Source organism: Papio anubis, chromosome 8 (assembly GCF_008728515.1).
Source record: "Papio anubis isolate 15944 chromosome 8, Panubis1.0, whole genome shotgun sequence".
Lineage (NCBI taxonomy): Eukaryota > Metazoa > Chordata > Mammalia > Primates > Cercopithecidae > Papio > Papio anubis.
This window is the reverse complement of record NC_044983.1, coordinates 80,265,822-80,291,972: the sequence shown is the minus strand read 5'-3', so window position 1 is coordinate 80,291,972 and position 26,151 is coordinate 80,265,822. Positions and strand designations below refer to the sequence as shown.

Below are 26,151 nucleotides of genomic sequence, written 5' to 3'. Positions count from 1 at the left end.
CTGCCATTATCACACACTTCTTCATCATCAAAGGAGTTAAGTCATGGAGGAAACAGTCTATAAACAGATGCCTTAGAGGATTAAAAATAGTAATGAAAAAGAATTTTAAAAGGCTGTTGTCTCTATGGCATGATTTTCCTGCAGACCACCATGCACTCCTCAGCCTATGTGGAAGGTCCATTTTCTTGCTCATTATCAGAAAAGCACTGCCATCCTCCCTAGGTTATATAACTCTAGGCAAGTTTTCAGATTGATTCCCTAAACACCAGCTCCCACTAAGTTACTTGTTGGGCTGACTGGTTCTCAGTGTAGATCAGGAATGGTATAAGATATATTGGTTACATTCTATCATACCGGAAACAAGGAAGTTATCAGTGATGACCGAGGTCAAGTCTAAAGTTCTCTGGAGCCAATCTGAAGTGGTTGTCATTGATCAAAGTTGGGATTATTCAGGGAAAAAAATTGTAATGGACTGAAGAGATTAATTTTTAAAAACATGAGTTCACAATAACAGGAAAAATCCTTCAGCAGTCTACTTTAACTGATATTTAAGTACCAACTTATTATTTTGAAAACCGATAAAGAAGCAAGCCTTTATCTTGATTTTCTTATATTCACTGTACTGCAGCATAACTAGTCAATCAGAGAAGTTTCTCTTCACAGAAAATTGTGGCAAATAAATTAAGAAGGAGTAAAAGAAAATAACCACTTAAAGTCCTTGACAAAATACTGGATTTAGGGGATGAAAATAATGGTCCATAAAATCCAAAAGGACACTTAAAACAGGTAGCATGCATCTCCTGATGGAAGTACTCAACATTACCTATGAAGTATTCCAGCCCATACTCGAACCTGAATGTGAACAAGTCTCTAGACTTAGCTAACAGTTTATAGGAAATCCAAGAGGCAAGGAGAAAAAAAAAAAGTAAACATAAATAGAAGGTCAAAATAAGCAAAAATTCCATAGGACAAATTCCCTGTTTTCTTCTGCAAATGAATTAAATGGCAAAACAGAAAAGAGAAAAAGGAACTTCTTCCTTTTGTTTTAAAATCCCATGCCCAGCTTCCTCACTTTTAAGTAACTGAAATTTACCCTCACAATGTTGCACTTATCATTCAGGAATGTAATCACAGATTACTTGTCTTTCCTAATGATACGGCAGAAGTAATGTCTTGTTAATTTCGTATTAGCAACTACCACCAGAGTGCCCAACACACAGTTCATAACAGGTGCTCAATGAATGTTTGCAGAATAAATAAATGAATAAACTCCAAGCACCATCAACTTGTCCTTTATCTCAATGTTATGATTCATTTTCTTCTTAGTACATCTGGGAGTATGAAGCAAGAGGACCTCAGTGGAAGAAAGGTGGCACAGAAAAGTTTTCATTTGACCTCAGATAAAGGTTTACAAAGCTTGCTCTTTATGAGTATTTTCAGTATTTGTTACACATTAGTACCTCCTGGGAAAATTTTAAAAATACATATGGCTGGTCCCATAACCAGACATGTTGATGTATTTGCTTTTGAATGGGACCCAGAAACAATATTGTTTTGTAACTCCTCAGTTGGCACAAACGCAGGGCCAGGATAAATAGCTCTGCATCATTTTCAATGCCTTTCCATTCCACATGTCTCTCAAACTCTAACCTCCCAGAAGTACAGAGTTCTTTTTTATACCTGCAGATTCTAGTGCAGAGCCTGGTTCATTGTTAAATATTTATCTTTGTGTGTGCCTGTATACATGTGTGTGCACATGTATGCTCATTTTCATATGCATATTTTGTTCACATGAATAAATATGAAGGCCCTTTTTCAATAGTGCATCTTCACTATGGTCTCAGAAGTAAGAGACTCAGGTCATGAAGCCAATAACAAGCAAAACAGGCTAGTATTTCAGAGCAATGTAAAAATATGTTATGGTGGTTAGATACATACATTAAAGCTGACTCTTCACGCAAGAATAGAGCCAACCTTGGTTGGCAGAATCAAAGATCTGTTATCTTTGTTTTAATGACAAAACATATACAGATCTAAAAGTATATCAATACCTGAACCATTAGGGTGATTGTTCGTTCTCTATGTGATAAGACCAATATATATCCAGAAAATACTAGATAAAATAACAAGTGGTCTAGTATTGTCTTTTTTGTTGTTGTTGACAGATTTTTTAGTATGATCTTTTATTTGATGATATAAGAGAGACGAAAAATAGTTTAGATGCCTTAGTCAAGACTTGTGTTTGTGCTTGCTTCAGCAGCACATATACTAAAACTGAAATGATACAGAGAAGATTAGCATGGCCCCTGTGCAAGGATTACATGCAAATTTGTGAAGTGTTCTGTATTTCTCCAGGAGTTGGATTTTGAAAAACAATAATAAAATAGACTTCTAGCTAGCTAATAAAGAAGAGAAAAGAGAAGATTCAAATATACACAATCAGAAATGATAAGGGGATATCACCACTGATGCCACAGAAATACAAACAACCATTAGAGAATACTATAAACACCTCTATGCACATAAACTAGAAAATCTAGAGGAAACGGATAAATTCTTGGACATATACACCCTCCCAAGACTGAAGCAGGAAGAAACTGAATCCCTGACTAGACCAATAATGAGTTCTGAAATTGAGGCAGTAATAAGAAGCTACAAACACAAAAACAGTCCAGGACCAGACAAATACTACTAGAGGTACAAAGAAGAGCTAGTACCATTCCTACTGAAATTATTCCAAAAAATTGAAAAGGAGGGACTCCTCCCTAACTCATTCTGTGAGGCCAGAATCATCCTGATAAAAAAAAAAATACCTGGTAGAGATACAACAAAAAAGGAAAACTTCGGGCCAATATTCCTGATGAAGATCAATGCAAAAATCCTCCACAAAATACTGGCAAACCAAATCCAGCCACACATCAAAAGGCTTATCCACCACGATCAAAGAGACTTCATGCCCAGGATGCAAGGTTGGTTCAACATACACAAATAAATAAATGTGATTCATCACATAAACGGGACTAAAGACAAAAACAACATGATTATCTCAATAGATGCCAAAAAAGCCTTCAATAAAATTCAACATCTCTTCATGTTAAAAACTCTCAGTAAACTAGGTATTGAAGGAACATACCTCAAAATCATAAGAGTCATATATGATAGACCCACAACCAATATCATAGTGAACAGGCAAAAGCTGGAAGCATTCCCCTTGAAAACTGGCATAAGACAAGGATGCCTTTTCACCACTTCTATTCAAGATAGGATTGGAAGTTCTGGCCAGGAGAATCAGGCAAAAGAAAGAAGTAAAGGCATTCAAGTAGAAGGAGAGGAAGTCAAATCATCCCTGTTTTTAGATGACACGATCCTATATCTAGAAAACTCCATCATCTCACCCTAAAAGCTTCTTAAGTTGATAAGCAACTTCAGCAAAGTCTCATATACAAAATCAATATTCAGAAATCACTAACATTCAGATATACCAACAACAGTCAAGCCAAGAGCCTGATCAGGAATGAACTCCCATTCACAACTGCTACAAAAAGAATAAAATACCTAGGAATACAGCTAAGCAGGGAAGTGAAAGATCTCTACGAGGAGGACCACAAAACCACTGCTAAAAGACATCAGAGATCACACAAACAAATGGAAACACATTCCATGCTCATGGATAGGAAGAATCAATATCATGAAAATAGCCATACTGTCCAAGGGAATTTATAGATTCAATGCAATTCTCATTAAACTACCACTGACATTCTTCACAGAACTAGAAAAAAAGCTATTTTAAAATTCATATAGAACCAAAAAAGAACCTGAATAGTCAAGGCAATCCAAAGGAAAAAAATAAAAAAAGGGCTGGAGGTATCACACACACGCTACCTGACTTCAAACTATGCTACAGTGCTAGAGTAACCAAAGCAGCATGGTGCTGGTACAAAGACACAAAGATCAATGGAACAAAATAGAGAACCCAGAAATAAGTCCAAACACCTACAACCATCTGATCTTCGACAAACCTGACCAAAGCAAGCAATAGGGAAAGGATTCCCTATTTAATAAATGGTGCTGAGATAACTGGTTAGCCATATGCAGAAGATTGAAACTGGACCCCTTCCTTACACCATATAGAAAAATCAATTCAGGATGGATGAAAGACCTAAATGTAAAACCCCAAACAAAAAATCCTAGAAGAAAACCTAGGCAATAACATTCAGGACATAGGCACACCAAAGATTTCATGATGACGATGCCAAAAGCAATTGCAACAAAAGCAAAAATTGAACAATGGGAGCTAATTAAACTAAAGAGCTTCTGCACAGCCAAGGAAACTATCATCAGAGTGAATGGACAGCCTAGAGAATGGAAGAACATTTTTGCAATCTACTCATCGGACAAAGGTCTAATATCCAGTGTCTACAAGGAATGTAAACAATTTTACAATTAAAAAAACAACTCCATTAAAAAGTGGGCAAAGGACATGACCCAACATTTCTCAAAAGAAGACATAAATGCAGCCAACAAACATGAAAAAAAGCTCGACATCACTGATCATTAGAGAAATGCAAATAAAGCCACAATTAAATACCATCACACAGTAGTCAGAATGGCTATTATCAAAAAGCCAAAAAACAACAGATGCTGGTGAGGTTGTGGAGAAAAAGGAACACTTTTGTCGGTGCGAGTGTAAATTAGTTCAGCCACTGTGGAAGACAATGTGGTGACTCCTCAAAGACCTAGAGGCAGAAATACCATTCCATCCAGCAATCTCATTACTGGTTATATAAATAAAGGAATATAAATCATTCTATTATAAAGATACATGCACACGTATGTTAATTGCAGCACTTTTCACAACAGCAAAGTCATGGAATCAACCCAAATGCCCACCAATGATGGATTGGATGAAGAAAATATAGTACATATATACCATGGAATACTACGCAGCCATAGAAAAGAACAAGATCATGTCCTCTGCAGGTACATGGATGGAACTGGAAGCCATTATCCTTGGCAAACTAACGCAGGAACAGAAAACCAAACACCACATATTCTCACTTATTAGTGGGAGCTGTACAATGAGAACACATGGACACAGGGAAGAGAACAACCCACACTGGAGCCTGTTGGAGGGTGAGAGGGGGGAGAACATCAGTAAAAATAGCTAGTGGCTGCTGTGCTTAATCTTTAGGTGATGGAATGATCTGTGCAGCTAATCACCATGGCACATGTTTAACTAGGTAACAAACTTGCATATCCTGCACATGTATCCCTGAACTTAAAAGTTCAAAATCCAAAAAGTAAATAAAAATTATATATGCATTTTATACACCATTTTATATAAATAAGTAGTAACAGATTAATTGTGGATGCCTATATATTACCTGAAACTATATTAAAATACATTTCCATAATTTGATCCAAAAAGATTTTTTTTTTATTTTGAAAAGTTTCAAACATATACAAAAGTCAAGAGATTGGTATAATGATTACCATGTGTTCAACATCCAGTTTAAACAATTATGAGCTCAGACAGCCTTGTTTCATGTACTTTCCAGCCTCATATTATTTTGAACCAAATCTCAGACATTATCATAAGCCTCTCATCATATGTATGTAAATAGTATTTCTTTAAACAAAATCAAAATACTATATCTAAAAATATTAAAATTATGTCTTAATTTCATAAAATCATTATTAAATTACCTTGATTGTCCTCTAAATATTTTTCTTTATATGTTGTTCAAATACAGATCCAAATAAGATCTATAAACTGATCAAGCTCCTAAAGCATATATTAGTGTGAATGTGTCATAGAGTGTAAGAAGTTAAGTTTTCAGAAGCAAGGTAGCAAATGAAATCACATTCCTTCCATGAAGCCCATAAGCCGGGTGAAAGAGTTTGAGCGTTATATGGAGAGCAGTGAGAATCCACTGAAATACTTTAAAGATTGAGACATGAGCATATTTAAGAGGCAAATAAATTGAATGAATATTAAGGGAGCTAGAAAAAAGGTCACATGTTGAATTGTGGGTTTCATAGCTTTCGAACTGTTTTATGTATTGTCTATTTTTCTGTGAGAACTAAATTTGGAGGTCTTTAAATATTATGAGAAGATACCTTAAATCTATAAGAAGTATGGGACCACAAGGAAAAAAAAAAAAAGAAAAAACAGTAACAAAAATGTGAAAAAGGGGTTTTGCAGAATTCCTTCTACACTGCCAGGCCAGTTTATCTGGGAAGAAAAGAGGCAAAAAGAGAAATAAATGACATAGACTTAGGTGGATCTTCCTTTTGTTTACTAAAAACTGTATGTAATGAAAACTATGTCAAAAACCTATTGCCATAAATTAAAGCCATGACTATATCAAAATAATTCAGAGAATCTAGAAAGTAAACATGGATTAAATTCAAGGAAGAAGAATGAAGATATTGTTACAATAATAAAAAGTACATTTGATTTGAAAGCCTAGTTATTAAGACAGTACTACACATACTGTATAATCAACAATAAAGATTCGTTATCCAAAATTTATACAGCAAAAATGGAAGAGAATGAAAGAGCAGAATGAAATTGATTTATCAGAGGAGTGGGTGATTTTGACTGATATACCTTACCCTATGGTATATCAAAGAGGGCAAAAATAGTAATAATTTATAGTTTCTCTATATATTAATAATAATGTGGGCCAGGTGCAGTGGCTCTTGTCTATAAACCCAGCAACTTGGGAGGCCAAGCCGGGCGGATCACGAGGTCAGGAGATGGAGACCATTCTGGCTAACACGGTGAAACCCCGTATCTACTAAAAATACAAAAAAATTAGCCAGGCATGGTGGCGGGAGCCTGTAGTCCTGGCTACTGGGGAGGCTGAGGCAGGAGAATGGCGTGAACCTGGAAGGCGGAGCTTGCAGTGAGCCGAGATCGCGCCACTGCACTCCAGCCTGGGCAACAGAGAGAGACTCAGTCTCAAAAGAACAAATAAATAAATAAAAATAATAATGTTAAGACATTTTATATGTATATGAATATACTAAATTCTACATCCTGAAAATAGAATACAAACTTTCTTTTCAAATTCTCTTGGGAATACATTCAAAATTTGTTCTATATTAAGTCTCAATATAACTTCAGTGAATTCCACATTTACACATAATATATACCTTGCTTTTTGGTAACAATATCAAAGTAGAAGTTAAATTTTAAAATTAGAATCCCCCTCAAAAGGCATCTTTAAGTTGAAAACCTTTAAACTGGGGAAAAGCAAAAAAATTGAGGAATATCTAAACATAATAGTTGGAAAACATGAAAAACCACAATATGAAATATGGAAATAAAATATAAACTATGAAATGATTCACTATAAGAAAGTTTATTGTCTTAAATGCTAAACATTGAAATAGGAAAATATAAATTAACTATTAAATTTAAAAAGCAAAATAAATACCTCTAATGAGACAGGAGGAAAAGTTAACCAAGATAAAAGCAGAAATTAATGACATTTAGAAGGTATGAACAGAGTAAACCTAATACAAATCAAGCATATGGTTATGTGAAAGAACTGATAACATAAACTACTTAATAAACTAATTCGGACACAAAAAGAGAAATAAAAAAGTAATATTAATGAAATAATGAGAAAATTCAATTAACTCAGTTCTCAACTTTATGTACATAAATTTGAAAATTCAGGACAAATATCTTTTCTTCAAAAGGGATGCTACATTCAAACAGACCAACTGTAGTAGAATAAATTGAGAAAATTGTAAAGTGCCATGCCTACATCACTTCAAACTCAACCACCTACCAAATATTCGTGGAATAGATACTTCTACTATTCTTCAAATTGTTATTCTATTATTCTCTCCCTATTGGTAACTATTGTAAATCAGAATAATATACTTAAACCTCTATTTCTTGTCCTATTCATATAGACAGTATTTACTGATTTCTAACTTTACCTTTTAATGATACTAGTAATCCTATTCTCTTTCACTACTTTTCACCTTCAACTTCAAAATATTGGTTATCTATAATTTTAATTTTTGATTAATATGGGGATCATATGCATTCATTCGTAGCCTTGTAGTCACAAATCCTCCAAATTTCAACAGGTTGAATATAAAAGGCAAAAAGCAATACATGATATTCGTATTACTGTGACTAGGTAAAGCCACATGATCATATTTCCTTTCTAGCAGTTTGCCTTGAGCCTCCATCCAGTCCTAGCCCATGATCACATATTTTATAGCCTTTCTTTTATTTTCTTGTATTTGCTACCTCTCTGCCAAGTTCTTCTGATGTCTAAACTTATTATTAAACTGCTTAGGTCCCCTTTAAGGAAGAGTCTGCCTCAGCAGCTGGCAGTGCTGCAATAAACTACCTTTCTTCATCAAACAGCCTTTTCTGATTGCCTCCCATTGACCAAAGGCACACTCTTCAAAGGTGGCCCTCATCTGATGTCTGATCCAGGGAGGGGTACAATGGCTCTCTCACATTTGGCCTAATGGGAACACCGCAGACAGACCCCATCAACTCCAGAACTTCCTCTGGGTCAGCTTAAGATGTTGATGTTGCATCACAGTACCACTTCTCTCTCTGCCTGATGCTACTTCCCCACACCCCTTTTTAAAAGGTGTTGATGTCTACAGAGTTTCTAATAAACATTCTACAATCTAATTTCCATCTCAGTGTCTGTGTCCTGAAGAACCCACTTTGCAACAATGCTGTTTTAGTCTAACTAGCTCCTTGGTCAGTAACCTGGAAATATGCCATTAAACATTACGCCTAAACAGCCTGAAACCACTAGCACCGAAGAAAAATCTGTCCCACTTGTAGTAAGCTGTCTTCCCTGGAAACCAGTCATAGTCAACCTAGCAATGCTCCTTTCAGTTTTTTTTTTTTTTTTTTCTATTAGAGAGCCTTGTCTTTTCACGGCAGCCATATCCAGCTGCAAACTGAGACAAAAGGCAAAAGGCGAGTTTGGCTTAATATGAGACTGAGATGTAGTTTCCTCCTTTTTCCCTATCCCAATTCCTCTTTCAATAAGTCCCCTCTTCTCTCAACACCATATCTGACAAGCTCTAGCCACAGACTATCAACCTGAGTTTTTCTTTTACTTCACTTTTCCTTATTTATATCTTTTTATAAGTGTAAGGGTCATATACAAAGAAGCTTCATCTCCAAGCAGACAGACCATCAGCTCTGGATTGTGAGTTTTCCACTCGGGCTATCTGTCTATCCATCATCTTACATAAACTGTTGGAACCGCGTTCTATGAGATCACTAGTACTGATGACTCAGTTGTTCCTCAGCACACTTACTGCTAAACTACATGGTTTATCCACAATTTCCCTGTGATAACATCTCATCTAGAGCTAGATCCACAATTTCCTGGATCTCCCATCTTCTTTCTTGATTTATTCCCCCAGTTTTAGAGAAGACTTCCTCAAGTGGTATCTTTGCCCTTCTATTATTAGAGTGTTCTTTCTCTGATCTGTTTTTTCACTTGACTTTCTTCCGCCAAAGTTTTATCTTGTAGAAATCTATTGAAGGTATTCATCTGCAGATAGATGCTTTCCTATTCTCTTTGAACTCGCTAATGTATATCCTATAGAGTCCCTTTACTAATGCACTGTTTGAGGAGAAAGGTATGCACATGAGTGCTTTCTGTGAGCCTCAACAAGAAGTATTCTAAGTTTCAGTTGAGAGTAAGACTTGGATTCTAGGAAGGAAGAGAAGCTTTCTTTTAACTGCAGTTCTACTGAGCTGTGGAAATTTTTACTTTGAAAGCATACTCCTTTGTTTTATAGTAAAAGAAAACGAATTTGATAAATGGACAAATACTAAACAAGCAACTACTACATTCCAGACACTATTCTGGATGGTTTTTAAAGGATACAAGAGATGGAGAAAAATCCAAAACCTGTTATGCAATTTGAAAAGGAAATTGCCATTGCGACAGAACAGCAATTTCTGGATTTGTTACTATACACTAGATCTGTGGAAGCCTAGAGGTTTTTGGTCTGTTTCAAAAGTAAAATAAAAACAATCTGTACAATGTCAGCAGCTGAAATTTCTTATATTCATGTAATGTGGGCTTTGAATAATTTTTTATCATTATATAAAATCTGAATCAGCTGCTTAAAGTGAGCTCATTTTGCCTCATAAAACATTTTTTCCATTGTCCCATGTGTTTTAGAATGATTCCAGCTATAAAATTATAATAATCATAATCAAACAAAATGGAAAAGTTTCCAGGCTACTTTGGATATTTAATGGGAAAATAGCCAGTTGATTTATCTCATATGGCTTCTTAAACCCAGTGCATTTTAAAATATAATTTTTTCTCATTTTATATACATTTCAAGTATATTTATCTCAGATAGATAATGCTTTAACTTTAACAATTACACTAATTATCAAGAAACCTACACTCAATTTGGGGTAACTTGGTATATTTGTATTAACTTTTCAAGTATGATAATAAAACGTTGGATCTGGAAGAGGTGGTGAAACAAATAAAGGCACTTAACACTTTGTGAATGCTCACTGTTTACCAAACATCATGAACCTGGATTCTAAAACTCTGGTTTTCTTGTTATAAAATCAGAATATGAATATCTCATCTCATAAAGTGTGAATGAGGACTGAGTGTGCCTAACTCACAGTCAGTAATCAGTCAGGGATATTATTTCCCTCTATATTTACATCTTTATGGATTAATTTAAATGAATCTGGTCATATTCCTCTGAGTAGAAAACACTATTTCAAGAAGACAACTATTTTTCAAGGTTGCCAAAAGAGTTGCTGATCAATATTTGTCTATCAAAGGAGAACCTCAATAATATGAGAAAGGGACTTGTCTTGGGGTCTGCAGAATTAGCTCTACAAAGACACATGGTATAACTAAAAGGAAACTGAGCTGTGCGCTCAATCGGGGTGAAAACCAATCTTGTACTTTTGTAATCAGTTACACTGCAAATATGTCCTCTTGCATATAAAAACAAAACAAAACAAAACAAACAAACAAAAATAACTGACTTTGGTTATGAACTTACCCCGTATACCCTTCTGTAACTGCGAGAAAGGCAAATTATGAAATTCATTTCCAGTATGTAGCATCATTTTCAGCTTTGGTGAGATATATGCCATAAGGTATTAACCATTGCTGGTTCTCTGTAATGCATAAGATCTTAAAAGTAACTAAACAAGGTTGCTGATTCAGGGGATACTATTGTTAATTTCTGAAACATACTTCCAGCAATTGAGACAAACTGTCATCTCTAAGCTGAAATTCAGCTTATTTGCAATCTATTTCTTCATTCTATTTGTCAAGTTATATTTATTGAGGATGTACAGTATGGCAGACACTGTGGTATATATTGCAGTAAAAAGACCCCAAACACTTCCCCACTAAATGGAAACAAAAAATCCATTTCACAAGGGATTAATCATCAGAATATAAGGAGCTCAAATGACTCTATAGGGAAAAAAAATCTAATAATCTTTGGCCGTGGTGCATGTCTGTAATTCTAGCACTTTGGAAGGCCAAGGCTGGTGGATCACTTGAGGTCAGGAGTTCAAGAGCAGCCTGGCAACATGCAAAACCCCATCTCTACTAAAAATACAAAAATTAGCTGGGCATGGTGGTATGCGCCTGTAGTCCCAACTACTTGGGAGGCTGAGGCAGGAGAATCACTTGAACCTGGAAGGCAGTAGTTACAGTGAGCCAAAATTGCACCACTGCACTCCAGCTTGGGCAAGAGAGTGAGACTGCCTCAAAAAAACAAAAATGAAAACAAAAAAACAAACAAAAAAAACAACAAAAAACCCTAATAATCTGATTTTAAAAGGGGCAAAAGATCTGAACAGACATTTCTCAAAAGAAGACATACAAATGGCAAGCAGGAATATGAAAAGGTGCTCCACATCACTGATCTTCAGAGAAATGCAAATCAAAACTACAATAAGATATTGTCTCAATCCAGTCAAAATGACTTTTACCCAAAAGCTAGGCAATAACAAATCCTGGTGGGGATGTAGCAAAAAGGGAACCCTCGTACACTGTTGGTGGGAATATAAATTAGAACAACCACTATGAAGAAGAGTTTGGAGGTTCCTCAAAAAACTGAAAATAGACCCACCATATGATCCAGCAATCCCACTACTAGGTATATATACCCAAAAAGAAAGGTAATTGGTATATGGAAGAGGTATCAGTATTCTCTTGTTTACTGCAGCATCATTCACAATAGCTAAGATTTGGAAGCAGCTGAAGTGTCCATAAACAGATGAATTAATAAAGAAAATGTGTGGGCCGGGCGCGGTGGCTCAAGCCTGTAATCCCAGCACTTTGGGAGGCCGAGGTGGGTGGATCACGAGGTCAGGAGATCGAGACCATCCTGGCTAACATGGTGAAACCTTGTCTCTACTAAAAATACAAAAAACTAGCCAGGCGAGGTGGCAGGCGCCTGTAGTCCCAGCTACTCGGAGGCTGAGGCGGGAGAATGGCGTGAACCCGGGAGGCGGAGCTTGCAGTGAGCCGAGATCGCGCCACTGCACTCCAGCCTGGGGAAAAAAGGAAAGCCCCCCTCAAAAAAAAAAAAAAAAAAAGAAAAAGAAAATGTAGTACATACACACAATGAAGTACAATTTAGCCACAGATAAAAATGAGATCGTTTTTGCAACAACATAGATGGAACTTGAGGTCACTATGTTAAGTGACATAAGCCAGGCACAGAAAGACAAACGTTGCATGTCCTCACTTACTTGTGGAACTAAATATTAAAACAATTGAACTCATGGAGATATAAAACAGAAGGATAGTTACCAGAGGCAGGGAAAGAGCAGTGGTGGTAGGAAGTAGGGATGATTAATGGGTACAGAAAATAATTAGAATGAATAAGAGCTAGTATTTGGTAACACAACAGGATGACTACAGTCAACAATAATTTATTGTACATTTAAAAATAAGTAACAGTATAATTGGATTGTTTGTAATACAACAAAATGATAAATGCTTGAGTGGATGGATATCCCATTTACCCTGATGTGATTATTGGACATCATATGTCTGTATCAAAATATCTCATGTACCATACATATATGTGGCACATGATATATACATATGGTACATGAGATATACATATAGATTGGTGATGGTTTGTTTTAATTTTATATATGTACATGGTGGTGGTGGTGGTTTGTTTTAATTTTTGTGGATACATATATATACTATATATGTAACATATGTGTATGTATTTTTTGGATATCTACTATGTGTGTGTATATATATATATGTGTGTGTGTGTTTACATATACATATACTATGAATCCACAAATATTAACACAAAACAAACCACCACCACCACCAAAAAAGCAAAATACAAACGCTGTTCTCAGTGGGCTTATCTTTTAGAGAGGCAGACAGAGAATAAGTGAAATCAATAAGCGTAAAATAAGGTATGTTAGAAAGTGTAAGTTCTATGGAGAATATTAAAGTAAAAATACTATATATTAGTGAATATTAAAGTAAAAAAGTTAAAAAAAATTTACTTTAATATTCTCCATAGAACTTACACATTCTAATACACCTTATTTTATGGAGGTCTGTTAGGAGGTCTGTTTTATGGTGGGATGTTAGGAGGTATGTTTTATGGAGGAATGGGGAAAAATAAGGTGTGTGGTAATGGGGCTTTTGCTGTTTAAATCTGATTAGTCAGAGATCTCCACTAGAAGATGACATTTTGGCAAACACCTGAAGGAAAGAAGGAAGCCGTTGGGAAATGAGAGGGGAAAGTATACCAAGTAGAGGGACTGGCAATTGCAAAGGCCCTATGAGAGAAGGGGGCTTAATATGCTTCAGGAAATCAAGGAAGCTACTGACTGGCTGAAACAGAATGAGTAAAAGAAAAGTAGGTGGTGAGGTCCAGAATGTGTATGTGTATGTGTGTATGTGTGTGTGTGTGCGCATTGCATGTGTAGCTCTATAGGCTATGTAGGTGCTTTTTGCCCTCATCCTCAGCTTGTGTATATTTATGTAGAGATAGGTTTGTTGATATTTTCTTAGAACTCTTTTGACTAGTAATAACCTATTTTGTTGAATATTGGTTTTTTAAAAAGTGGCATATAATTAAAAGCATCTGAAGATGAGTAGTTTTATTAATCAATCTTACCCAGGGGCAAATTCTTTCTAAAGAAAGCATGTGTGCAGCATGCATAACTTTCTAATATTATACTCTGGTACTCACTCTCAAGTTTCATATCCCATTCGTTCGTTTGTTGTTTTCAGCATTGGACTAACTGGTGAACACAGTGAGATTTATGTAAGTGTCCTGGAGACATTAACTTGAATAGATGTTCAAGTTCTCTATTTTTCTTTAAGCATTTAAAGTGGAAACCACATTTCTAGTTTTCCAGTAAATTGATGCAATGTCTGAATCTTGATTAAATAATCCTGGTTTCTTAGTGTGGTCTAGAGTGACCATAAAATTTATCATCCAAATGAGACACTTCGGAAGAGGACAAATGCTAAGCCGGATAGGCAACAATCAGAACTGTCCCAGACAACCAGATAAATGGGCCCCAGAGATAGACTGGGCAAGAGTTTTGGTGGTAAGCAGACCAAGAATTGAATCATAGCCTTACCTCTTACTCCCTTTATGGACTTAAACATATTATACAGCCTGTTTTAGATTCATAATGTGGGGTTATAAAACCTAACTCACTGTTGTTTACAAGGATTTATTCAGATGAAAAAACATACATGTCTAGTACAGAGTCATTTCAAAAATGGGATCTAAGCAAAGATAGGAACATAGGAAGAATTATGTTCGATTATTGTAAAAGTTATTGACAGGGGATTGCTATAATACTTTCCTGGGTGAAGTTACGCTAAGGCCCTAGCAGCATAGAACTATCATTACTCAGTGAGTATCAAAGAGACTGGCAGGAGTTCTGAGCATCCTGTGGCAAAAATAATAGTGCAATCATTTAACTCAAATCATACCAATTGAAGCGATGGAATCATCAAATATAGTATCCATTATACTTACTATTAGAACAGTAAACCTTATAGCAGAGAGATAATTTCTAAGTTTTTAGGTATCAGACTGATTGATTTAAAATGCTAAGTTTGATAACAAAAGTTTCTTTGGAGGAAGAGATTTATATTCTTACCCTCCTCTTACAATTATGGTCCAGTGCTGTGCCTACTTGTAGAAACACATTTGGCAGCAAATTGTCTTATACTTAAGATTTCTATGCGTAATCACAGGGACTGGAATCCTTATGAGGCATTTTAGGCCTTTGGATTTAATAATATGTTCAATTTTCATGTCAAATAAAAATGTGAGGATTCTGGCAAAAGATTCTAAGATCTTTACGCAAAGGCCTGTTGAAATATTCTCATTTTCTCAGATTCAAGATATTTGGACTTTTTTTCTACTCTTTTAAACTATCCTAATCCAACTGACCTGTTCTTTTCTTTCCCAGGCTTTATCTACAGATTCTGATAGTCTGTTCCTTTTCAACAATTGGCTCAATACATTACCGACTTTGCTCCAAATCTAACTCAATAACTATCTTTATTTCCTCATCTTTCTCTCAAACATCCATTTCTCTTAAGTTTTTTCATAGAACACGTTGTATGAAATGATAATTTTTGATAGTCACCTTAAATTTAGTCAATTTCCATAGTCTGTAAAGTACACCAAATGACCTATTTATGTATTCTGTTGCTTTTTTTTTGACATTTTAAACTTTTCAAGATGAAATAAATTCAAATGCTGTGTTTATCCTATGGAAAGCATTTGCCTCTATCCCTAAATTTAATGGCTGCCAAAACCTGGAGGTTGAAGTAAATTTCTGTGTTTCAGCAAATTTCCCTATTTGTCTCATAATTAGGATTGAATTTAGTTATAAGTATTTTATTTTCACTGTTTGTGTGTAGAAATAAGCAATCTAATATTGTGGTTCCATACAAGTTATTAACTATAGCATAAATATTAACTATATTAACTGTATTATTAACAGTTATGGCATTTATATCATGCTATCCGTACAGCCAGGCATTGGTCTAAATAAATTTTAGAATGTTAAAGATTAACATAGTCTGTAACCTGAAGGGATTTATAAAAGAGTTTTGGTGACAACATATGCAATCCTTATGTGAACCCAAGAAATGAGTGAATATGATTAATTAATAAGCTTTTTATAGAAATAACACAAAGGGAGGGAGGTCTTGAGAAGATAACACTGTGAGAGATTAATTCAACAAATGTTTACTCAATGAATGAGCACCATGTGGTGTTATGCTTAAAGGGATGATAAATAGACTATAATTTTCCATCCAGAAGAACAAACTCCAAAGGATTTGGTGAGAAAATCTTCTCAGATAGGTAGATGGAACCACCATGTATTCCCTGTATCACTTTTGTTAAGATATTATACTATTATGAAAACTATGTTATATATACACAATACACATATATATTCAAAACTCAATGCATTGAATATAAATTCAAATAATGTATTAATTTTATCAAAATGCTTAAGACATCCTTTTTATGATTATAAAACATGAGAATTAAATATTTTCCTCTTTTGAAATTTATACACTTAAACATTTTAATAAGATGCATGATGATTTATTCCATGTGTAGTAATATGAATATACTATAAAGTTTTAGATTTTTCTTACATTAGTAGCTCACCACATGTGAAAAATGTTTAGCATGGTCAGGGAAAAAGGTATCAGAATCATTGGACAAAAGATTATCTTCAGCAAACTAATTCCAGCCTTGTAGTGAAAAGTAACCCTCTGGCACCATCTATTGACTGCATTGCTTTACTTTCTAATCAAACCACATGCAGATTAGTACTGAATGAATAAAACATAAACTTGTCTTCCTCATTTTTTGTTTGTTGATGATAGGGAGCCTGAGCCATGGATGCTGACAGCAGTTGATGAATTAAGATATATTGGCAAATTTATGCGGCACCCTTAGAATCTGATGTTTTCTAATTACTAATTAATCACTAATGAAAACTTGCTTTAATGTGTCTGCAGGAGTCTACCTCCACAGGTGATATACTGGAATGTTTAATCAGAGACCAAAATGATCTTTGCCAGAATTAATTGGCAATGTCGTGTGTGTGTGTGTGTGTGTGCACGCGTGTATGCACATGCTTAAGCATTTAAACTCTGCTGGAGAGTCCCTGACACAATATTCTGTGGTACTAACTTTAAACCTGGACATTGAAAAGACAGCTATGCAAAGAGCACCCATTAGCTACCACTGTATAGGGAAATACTTTGACACGGACCATTTAATGTAATCCTTCCCCAAATTACAGATGAGGAAATTAGGTACAAAACGGTTAAGAACCTTGCAGTAACTCACATCTTCCAGGATTTTCATTCAAATGTCACTTTTTCAGTAAGCTCTTTCATAGCTGTCTTTCCTAAAATTCTGAACATCTCTCCAGCACTCCTTATCCTTCTTTCCTTTTTAGTACTGATCACTATAATATACTGTGACTTTTGCTTACATATCATGTTTCTTGCGTATCTCCCTCCATGGAATGAAAGCTTCATGACACCAGGAGTTTTATCAGTTTTCTTCAAGAGAAAGGTGAGTACTAGAGATAATAAATTGAGTCTACAAAGACCTATCATTCTCCCACACTAGAAGCCTCTTTTGTGAGCTACAAAACTGCATATTCTGGGTTATATTTCATTATAGGTTAACTTAATAAAATCTCTTTATGAATTTCAACATTATATTGTGCAAAGAACACAAGGTGTGAATTCATGTAGACAGATTTGAATATCACCTTCTCCAATTTCTATCCTCAGGCATGTTTATTCAGTCCTTACAAATACACATCACCCTCTTACTTCTCTGACCTTTTGTCTTACTCTTCTTTTCCATATTCACCCGCACATCCATAGTCCACTCCAGCTCCCCTCATTTCTGTTCCACAAACATGCCAGACATGCTTATACCTCAAGACCATCATGCTGTTTCATCTGCCTGAAATACATCCCCGTCCAATATCCCACTGCACAACTTTCTAATCCTTTTCAAGGCTTTGTTTAATGTAACTTTCTCATTATCTTCTCTGTTCACCTTCAGATCTTAAAGACCGGCTTGGAGAACAAGGTTGGCGGTATGAGCTTGAATCTCCCCACTGATCCTTCTCCAAAAAAACTATAAAACCAACAAGGGAAACAAACAAAACCACAGATGATTCACACGTCCAGGAGCACTAGGAAGTATTTGCATTGCCTGTGGGTGTGGAGAAAAAAGGAGAGGAACTTTAAGAAATAAAAAAAGAATAGGATTCTAGATGAATTAGATAAAACACAAACAAAATCATCATCAAAGTGAGAAAGTTCAATACGAATACCAAAAAGCTGAACACAGGTCAGAACTTGGTGGTTCCTAACACTGGGTTTAGCAAAAGTGAGTGGTGCCAGAAGTGGCAATGACAGTGAGTTATTGACAGTAGATGGAAGGGAGAAGTCAGATGTATAAAGTTGGAAAGGAAAAAAAACAACAAAAACAAACAAAAGAGAATAAAACACTCCAATCCCTCCACCACAACACTGCAATCAAAACATCATTCATAAAAGAAATTACACAGATTTGGGCTGAATTGAAAGAAGTGGGTACTCTCAAACTATGAAGAGTATAGCCATAGAAAAAAATCAGACCACATCCACACACAATTATTTTGAAAAATCACTAAAATTGAATTGACGCATTTCAGCTGATGAAAATTCTTCCCATAAAACCGACCAAAGAACTCAAAAGACCTATAATACAATACACCAAACTAAAGTAAATATCCTCAGATGAACATTTGGAAAGTTTTTCAAAGTATGCTGAATTAGAAAGATAAACACTGAAAGCAGCAAAGGACAACAACAGGAAGAAATAAAATGAGAATCAATTGAACCCAAGAAAGAAATTAAAAAATTAAATATCAGAATTGAAAAGCTACAAAATGACCAAGAATATGAATTCAAATGACAATTTCATAAAGGGTATTGAATAAAGGGAAAAACAACCAAGTAATGTAAAATACTTTTTTTATTAAAAAAAAAATAAAAAGGATCAGAGAGAAGGTGCTTCAAACGTAAGCTAAGTAAATGATGTCCAAGATTTGCATATCTGGAGGCTTTCACTAAGAAAACCAAAACCGTGAAAGAGAACTAATATTTAAAACTAGAGGTCAAGGAAACTTTCCAGAAAACAAAAAGAAGACCTGAATCTGCATCTTGAAACGGTGTATTAAGGAAAATTGAACTGGTGTGAGCAATTCCAAACCATACTCAAGTAAAACTATTAGACTTAAAAAACCATAAAGTATCCTCAGGGCCTCCAGGAAATGAAATGACAAGGTACAAAAGCATGAGAATAGACAGGCAATGAGACCTCCCAAAAATAAAAAAGCAAACCAACAGGAAGTGGAATTTTCAAGAAACTTAGAAATTCTGACATCAGCCAAGTCCTTGAAGTGTGAAAGGAATAGAAAAAAGTTTTGAATGTGCAAAACACACACGTATGTGCCCTTTCAAAGGATTCTGCTACAGGATGAGCTTCATCCAACCAAGTCTGACCAAAGGACTTGAGGGTATTTCATATTTTTACTAGTTAGACCTAAGACAAAGAACTGAGCCTACAAAGTCTTAATCTTGGGTAGAAGAAAAATATGTAAGCATAATATATTCTCACAAAAATAAACTTAAAAAAGAAAACATGGAAAAGGAGAAAGGAAAGTAGAATCATTTCATTAACTATTGTCCATGTCTTAGATAGGATTTGAAAGATACCAATTAAAATTGACAGAAGAGATTGTAAAAGTTTTAAAATGGAGGAAACAAAACCAGAAAAATTAAGACTATATAAAATATTAAAACAAAAAATAATCATTAGAGCTAGAATAGAAATCTTTATAAATATAGTATAAATATATAGTTTAAACAAGTTAAAATGTAGTATAAACAAGTTAAATGATGTAAACAACAACAAAAACACAACACAGTGGAGGGGGAACACAGTAAAAATAAGATAACATAATATACTCAGTAATTACAACATAAGATACCATGACAATTGAGACCCAACATATTAGTCACATCCTAAATGTTATTATGGATGTATTCATTTAATAATAATAATAAAAAATTCAATTTGGCTTATAAAGCAAAACTGAATTCTATGCTATACACAAAAGATAAACTTGGCCAGGCACAGTGGTTCACGCCTGTAATGCCAGCATTTTGGGAGTCTGAGGGAGGTGGATCACTTGAGGCTAGGAGCTTGAGACCAGTCTGGCCATCATGGGGAAACTCTGTCTCTAGTAAAAATACAAAAATTAGCTGGTTGTGGTGGTGCATACCTGTAATCCCAGCTACTCAGGAGACTGAGGCACAAGAACCTGTGAGGTGGAGGTTGCAGTGAGCCGAGATTGCACCACTGCACTCCAGTCTGGGCAAGAGAGCAAGACTCTGTCTCAAAAAAAAAAAAAAGACAAACTTGAAACACAATGATTCAAAAAGCTAAACATAAAGGAATGAGCAAAGGTTTAATAGACAAGATAATATATAAGAAAGCAGGGATGCAATCCTGTTGCAGATAAAGTAGAATTTAAGCCAGAAACATGAAATGAGTAATATTGCTACGTTTTCCCTGCTATCACTCCAGCAATCAGATCTTCCTTACACTGTTCTACCTTTTCTTTTTTCCTAAAGAATGTATCAAGTTGTAATATATAATTTTAGTTACTCATTTCTTACGTCTAGTAATAAGTGAGAAGTTTCTTATTAGAATGTCAGTCCATGAGGATAGGAAGTTTATCCATTTTAAAATTAGTAATATCAAATTTCTAGAATAAAGCCTAGCTCATACAAGATGTTCAATATTTGTTAAGTGAATGAATAGTAAATTTAACCTGTTTTCTTACCTGTGAAATGGGAATAATAATGTCCCTTTTTTAGGCTAAAGAGTCTAGCCTAAAAGTGTGTTTTAAAACTTTTCCCCCCTTTTCCCCTTTTTCCCTAGTCTCAAAATGTTACCCTTAAACATATTGTGGAAACCTTCTCTTCTCCTCCTTAGTCTTAAGCTATAGCCTTGAAATAGACTTTATTTGAAACACCACATCCCTCTCTTTCTCACCATACACTCACTTACACCATGCACATTTATCTAACTGTATACTTTTTCATTATAAGCTTATTTAGAAGTCCCAGGTGCTAGCCTTAAAACAGACCACACCTAAAGACCCATCTGTAAGTTTCCAGAGATTACCTCAAGGCAGTTATGAGCAATCTGGCTATTGCTGAGATGATGCCAGCCTGCACTTCAGGAGGACCATGGCTAGAAACAGTCATTGGAACAAGATATACAGACCTTGTACTCAGTACCCTTCCCGCATGCCTCCCATTCCAAGTTCCTATTTTTAAACCCCTATCCCTAAAGTATGAAGTGGTTACTTTGGATGTGAATTTGGCTACTTCTCTATTATTAGTTTTAGTAAATAAATTCACTTAGTTTTTATCATATCTCACACTTGTTACTGGGCTCTGAAAGCAGCAAGTGGCCATATCTCCATTCGGTTACAATTTTGTTGACCCATATGGGGACCGCTGTGTGCTCTGGGGTCTCCAGCCTGCCGGTCTAATTTCTGTATGATAGGGCATAGGGATGCCTGTGAATGCCAGCTGCTCATGGCTGACCCCATGGCCGGAACGTTAGGGAATTTCCCTGCTGCTGCTGAGATGCTTTTGTCTTGTGGATCCTCTTTCTCTTCCTGTTGCAGTGCCTGCTGCCTTCAACGCTGCTCTGGTGCAAAGAAAGTGACCACTGGAGAGGTCAACAAACTTTTGGACTGAGTGAGTGAGTTGGAATGCACCCAACTATCCTCTGCCTTTTTTAGGTTGTCACTGGGGCTCTTCTCTATTTAGACTCAACTGCTAGGGATACCATTTGAGCGTTTTATGCATTTGTATTTGTGGCACCCTTGGGGTTTTGCTTGGTTCAGACTCAGCTGGCGTTTGGGGGTCGGGGGGCTGTTTGAAACTGAGGTGATACATTTGGGACTCTACCCAGCCCCTTACCTCGGGATTTTTTGGAGGTATGTCACTTGTTTGTATGTGCGAGTGTGTGATCTTTGTGTGTGGGCCCTAATCTCTCTTTCCCCTCCTTCCAACTTCATCCTCCAGATTATCTCAGGAGCCACCTACAGCTTTATTCCTTTAGGCCAAAAGCATCTTTAGCTCCCTCCAGCTGGAAATGGTTCACCTTAACTGGTGACTTGCAGAGATGAGAGGGATTCACCCCATACCATGGAGGTATGGGGTGCTGAGGTTCTCTCTGACAGGAGATAAAGTAGGATGGTGGGGGGTACTGACCCTGAACCTTGAGGTGGCTGGAAGGCTCACAAGCTTCTTCTCCTTCCTGTCTCTTTCATCCTCTCTTCTGTAAAACCTGACCTCCTTTCTTCTCTCCATTCCTTTCTTTATCTCTTTTCTTATTAAATCCAGGGACACCAGCCCTGAAGGGGAAAAACAGCTTCCAACATCTTAGCCCCTGAGTTTGTCATCCTCTTTAAGGCTACAGCTGGTTACATATTATGGCCCTTTTTGTGCCCATTTTGAACTGATAGACAAATTACAGCAAGAAAAATTCAGAGCTCAAATGGTGAATCTGCAACTAGACAGTTAAGTGGAATCTTCTAAAGCTCTCTATCTCGTTATCTTTTCTTTCTACCTGCTTTAAATCTGCTGTTACTAAGTTGCTGGTGCTGAGATAAGACATTATTTATGGTCTATCAGAATGTAAACATTGGAAACATGTTTGAAACTGAAAAGGAAAAAAAGGTAAAAGAGTTTTTTTCTTAAGTTTAAAAAACCCCACAAATTTCCATAGAGGCTGCTTTACTCAAAATTTTGGTTCACAACTTTCCTTGGATTACCTATCAGGGCAAACAAAGTTTAGCTATGTGAATAGGTTACAATTTTGTCAGAAAAATAACTTGTGGAGTCAGCTATCTTTTATAAGTCAATGAGTTTGTGGTGCTATTTCATGGGTAGAGTTCCAAGGTAAAAACTATTGGATCTTTGTTTGTGCATGTAAGTATATGTGCATTTAGATGTATTTATGTAATATACATGTATTATGTTCTGTGTCATATTTAGTATGCTACCAAATTGGCTCATGAGTAAATGAGTACTCATAAGTTAAGTCCAAATGCTTTTCATTCACATGAATCTTTGATAAATAAAACTAGTTAGTAAATAAAAATATTACTAAATTTTAAAAAATGCCTTCAGAAGCATGGGCATAAATTTGTGTCTGTATAAATAAGTTTTACATTTGCCTTTGCTAAATGTTTAAAGTATCAACGTTTTGGCATAAAGGTTGTAAGACCTAGCCAAAAACAAAGTAATCTCTGTTTATATGATTTTTTTTTTTTACAAATAAGATTAATTTATGATTGCTGTTTCAATAAAAACTGCTGAATCGTTTGAGTTGTCGGCAAAATACACATGTGCTTAAGTTTCTTACTTAGGTATTCACCTAATGTTCAGACTTTAAAAATGGTTAACAGGGAAATAACTTTATTAAATAATGACTAGCTTTGTGTAATATGACACTTTTCAGAAGTAATCTAAACTGCTAAAAATGGAAAAAATTGAGTATATATTAATGACATACTTATAAGTATACTTTTTGTATAATTTAAAACTGAAAATTATTTTGAATTAAATAATAAGTGCTCCTTGGATGTCTCTGTCATTCCCAATTAAGAAAATATCATGATGTAGGAAAACATGTTTCTAAAACTGTGGAATGGCTTAATCTATAAAATGCTAATATCTGACAAATAGTTCAGGATTTCTTACCCCCTAAGTTTTTACTAAAATTGAAGGTTACTAAAATTCATAATTCTAGTTAATATATAATTCTGTTAATTGTATTCTTATGTTAAAAAGGAATAATTTGTATAATTTGGAGGTTATTTTAAATTTATTTTAAAAAGGTAAAAATAAACCAGTAAGCAGGGGACAGAGATATAAAGAAAGTTATGGATATAAAATATATTTTAAATAAAAAGGTTATAAAGAAAAGAGAATTTTATAGGAAAAAAGAGCTTATATGATAAATGATAAATTCTTGTCCTAAAATAAAATTACTGGTTATTTAGAAAAGATGAAAATTTAATACAAGTCAGAAAGTCCAAGCATGGTATAAACGGTCTATGTAAGCTGTAATAAGGTTCCTGAAAGAAAAATTATAAAGGAAGTTTTGTATACAATGCAGTTGACTATAATTACAAGGGAACTATTTATAATGGTCTTTGTAAGATTGGTCTCCTTTGTTATAATGAGATTTTCTTAAGATAGTAATTGGCTCTTAATAAAATTACAGGAGATTTTGATTTTTAATTTTATATCCTGTTTCTTTTGAGAACTTCTCAGAATCATACCTCAGAAGTTCAGTTTCTGTGCTGTCCCACCACTTTTAGCTTTTTCTCTCCTTGAGAAAGCTTGAGATAACGCTCTCCTTCAGCTTTTTCATGAGCTTCTGTAAGTTTTTTCCTCCAGTTCTAACTATTGTTAAGGCCTGATGTGAAAACATTTTATCTTGAGGGTCTAGAAAAGCAGTATTTTCCTCCAGTATAAGTTGATTTTGTCATCTTGGCTTTTCTTGATATGTCTAAATTTTTCAATGTAATCAGAAAACTTCTTATGCAATTACTAAGAATAATATATCCCCTTGCTATACTCATAATCTTAACACACTCTTCCCACAACTGATTAAATTCATGTACTTTTTCATCAGATTTAATTTCCAAGTTATGTAAATGGGCTTCCCATAAGAAGCAGTCACATTGCAGGTTTTTCTTTGACTTTCTGGTAACTTGCTTAAGAGACAACATTTTAGGTTTTATCAAAATAATTCCTATGCTGTCTTTATTAGGTTTCTAATTCCTTAAAAAACTGATATTTAAAATAATTAATGTTTTTACATCCATGTAATCTCCTGTATTGCGTTTAAAGTCTTTTGATTATTACTTGGGTTAAATGAGTAACTATTGTTTTACAATGACCTGTGGTTCTGTTGCAATAAAATATTTTGAGCCTTTTAATATCTTTGTCAAACATCTTGAAGAACAAATCCTAAATTAAGTCTCTGATTTATAGCTGGGGCTTATGAAAGCTATACAAATTTATTCAGACCCTCCAAGTCAGGGATAGGCACACAGATGCCTAAACAGCTGAACAAAATATTTGTGTTTTGTATAGCTAATTTCTACAAGCCAAGATCATAGTAGCTAAATGCACAGAATTTATAGATTAGTCAACTTTATGACCTTATTTTTTGGCTTCTGGATTTTGCCTATTATATTGATTAAAAGGTTTTAAGGATTAATGAGTGCCTTCCCACCTCCATGCCTGTCTTGCTTAGAGCATTTAACTGGCTTTAATTCTTTTGACTCTAAGTTCCTTGGCCATAAGGATCCCACCAAGGTATATGATGGACCAGGGGCAGGTAGCACACCACCTCAGCACTGATATGGGGCAAAATAGAAGGTTGGCCATCAGTACTGCCTCTGGTATACTTTGGCAAAAAAGCAAGAATATGAACAAAAAATAAAATAATTCTAAGTCCCCCAGCAGACTGAATGGATCCCCCATCTTGGCCAAAGGAAATCCCAAAGAAACCTAAAAAACCAGTTCAGGCCATGACAGCAAGTGAAGACTCAGATAAGCTTCGCTGTACCTTTCCTCACTTTTTTTGATTTAGACACAACTGATCAGCATTAACATTAAAATGGAGATCATAAGGCTGACACAAAAGGCTTGTTGTAACAAAACACAAAATTATGCACAGGACCTAAGATGATGCCAGGCATGGGTTAAGTCACATACTCCTACACTTAAAGAATAAACTATGTTCTAACTGCCATACAGTTTTTCTTTATCTCTAGCAGTCAACAAGCTGACTAACTGGCTCCCCTTGCCCCTTATTCCACCAGCAACTATAGCTTTAATTAAATAAAAGATTAATTTTAGTAAGTTTCTCCTGAGAAAAGACCACCAGCCATGGGCTAGTTCTGCCCAGTTTACAGAAAGT

The 26,151-nt window shown here is 35.2% G+C and overlaps 1 protein-coding gene and 1 non-coding gene across 9 annotated transcripts in view; one reads left to right on the top strand and one right to left on the bottom strand.

The window, feature by feature from the left end:
- RALYL (RALY RNA binding protein like) overlaps positions 1-26,151 on the bottom strand; it is a 720,856-nt gene that overhangs the window by 241,729 nt on the left and 452,976 nt on the right. The window lies entirely within an intron of this gene.
- On the top strand, positions 2,245-2,351 carry LOC116268811. Its single transcript, XR_004175961.1, has one exon. It is a non-coding gene; the product is annotated as a U6 spliceosomal RNA (small nuclear RNA).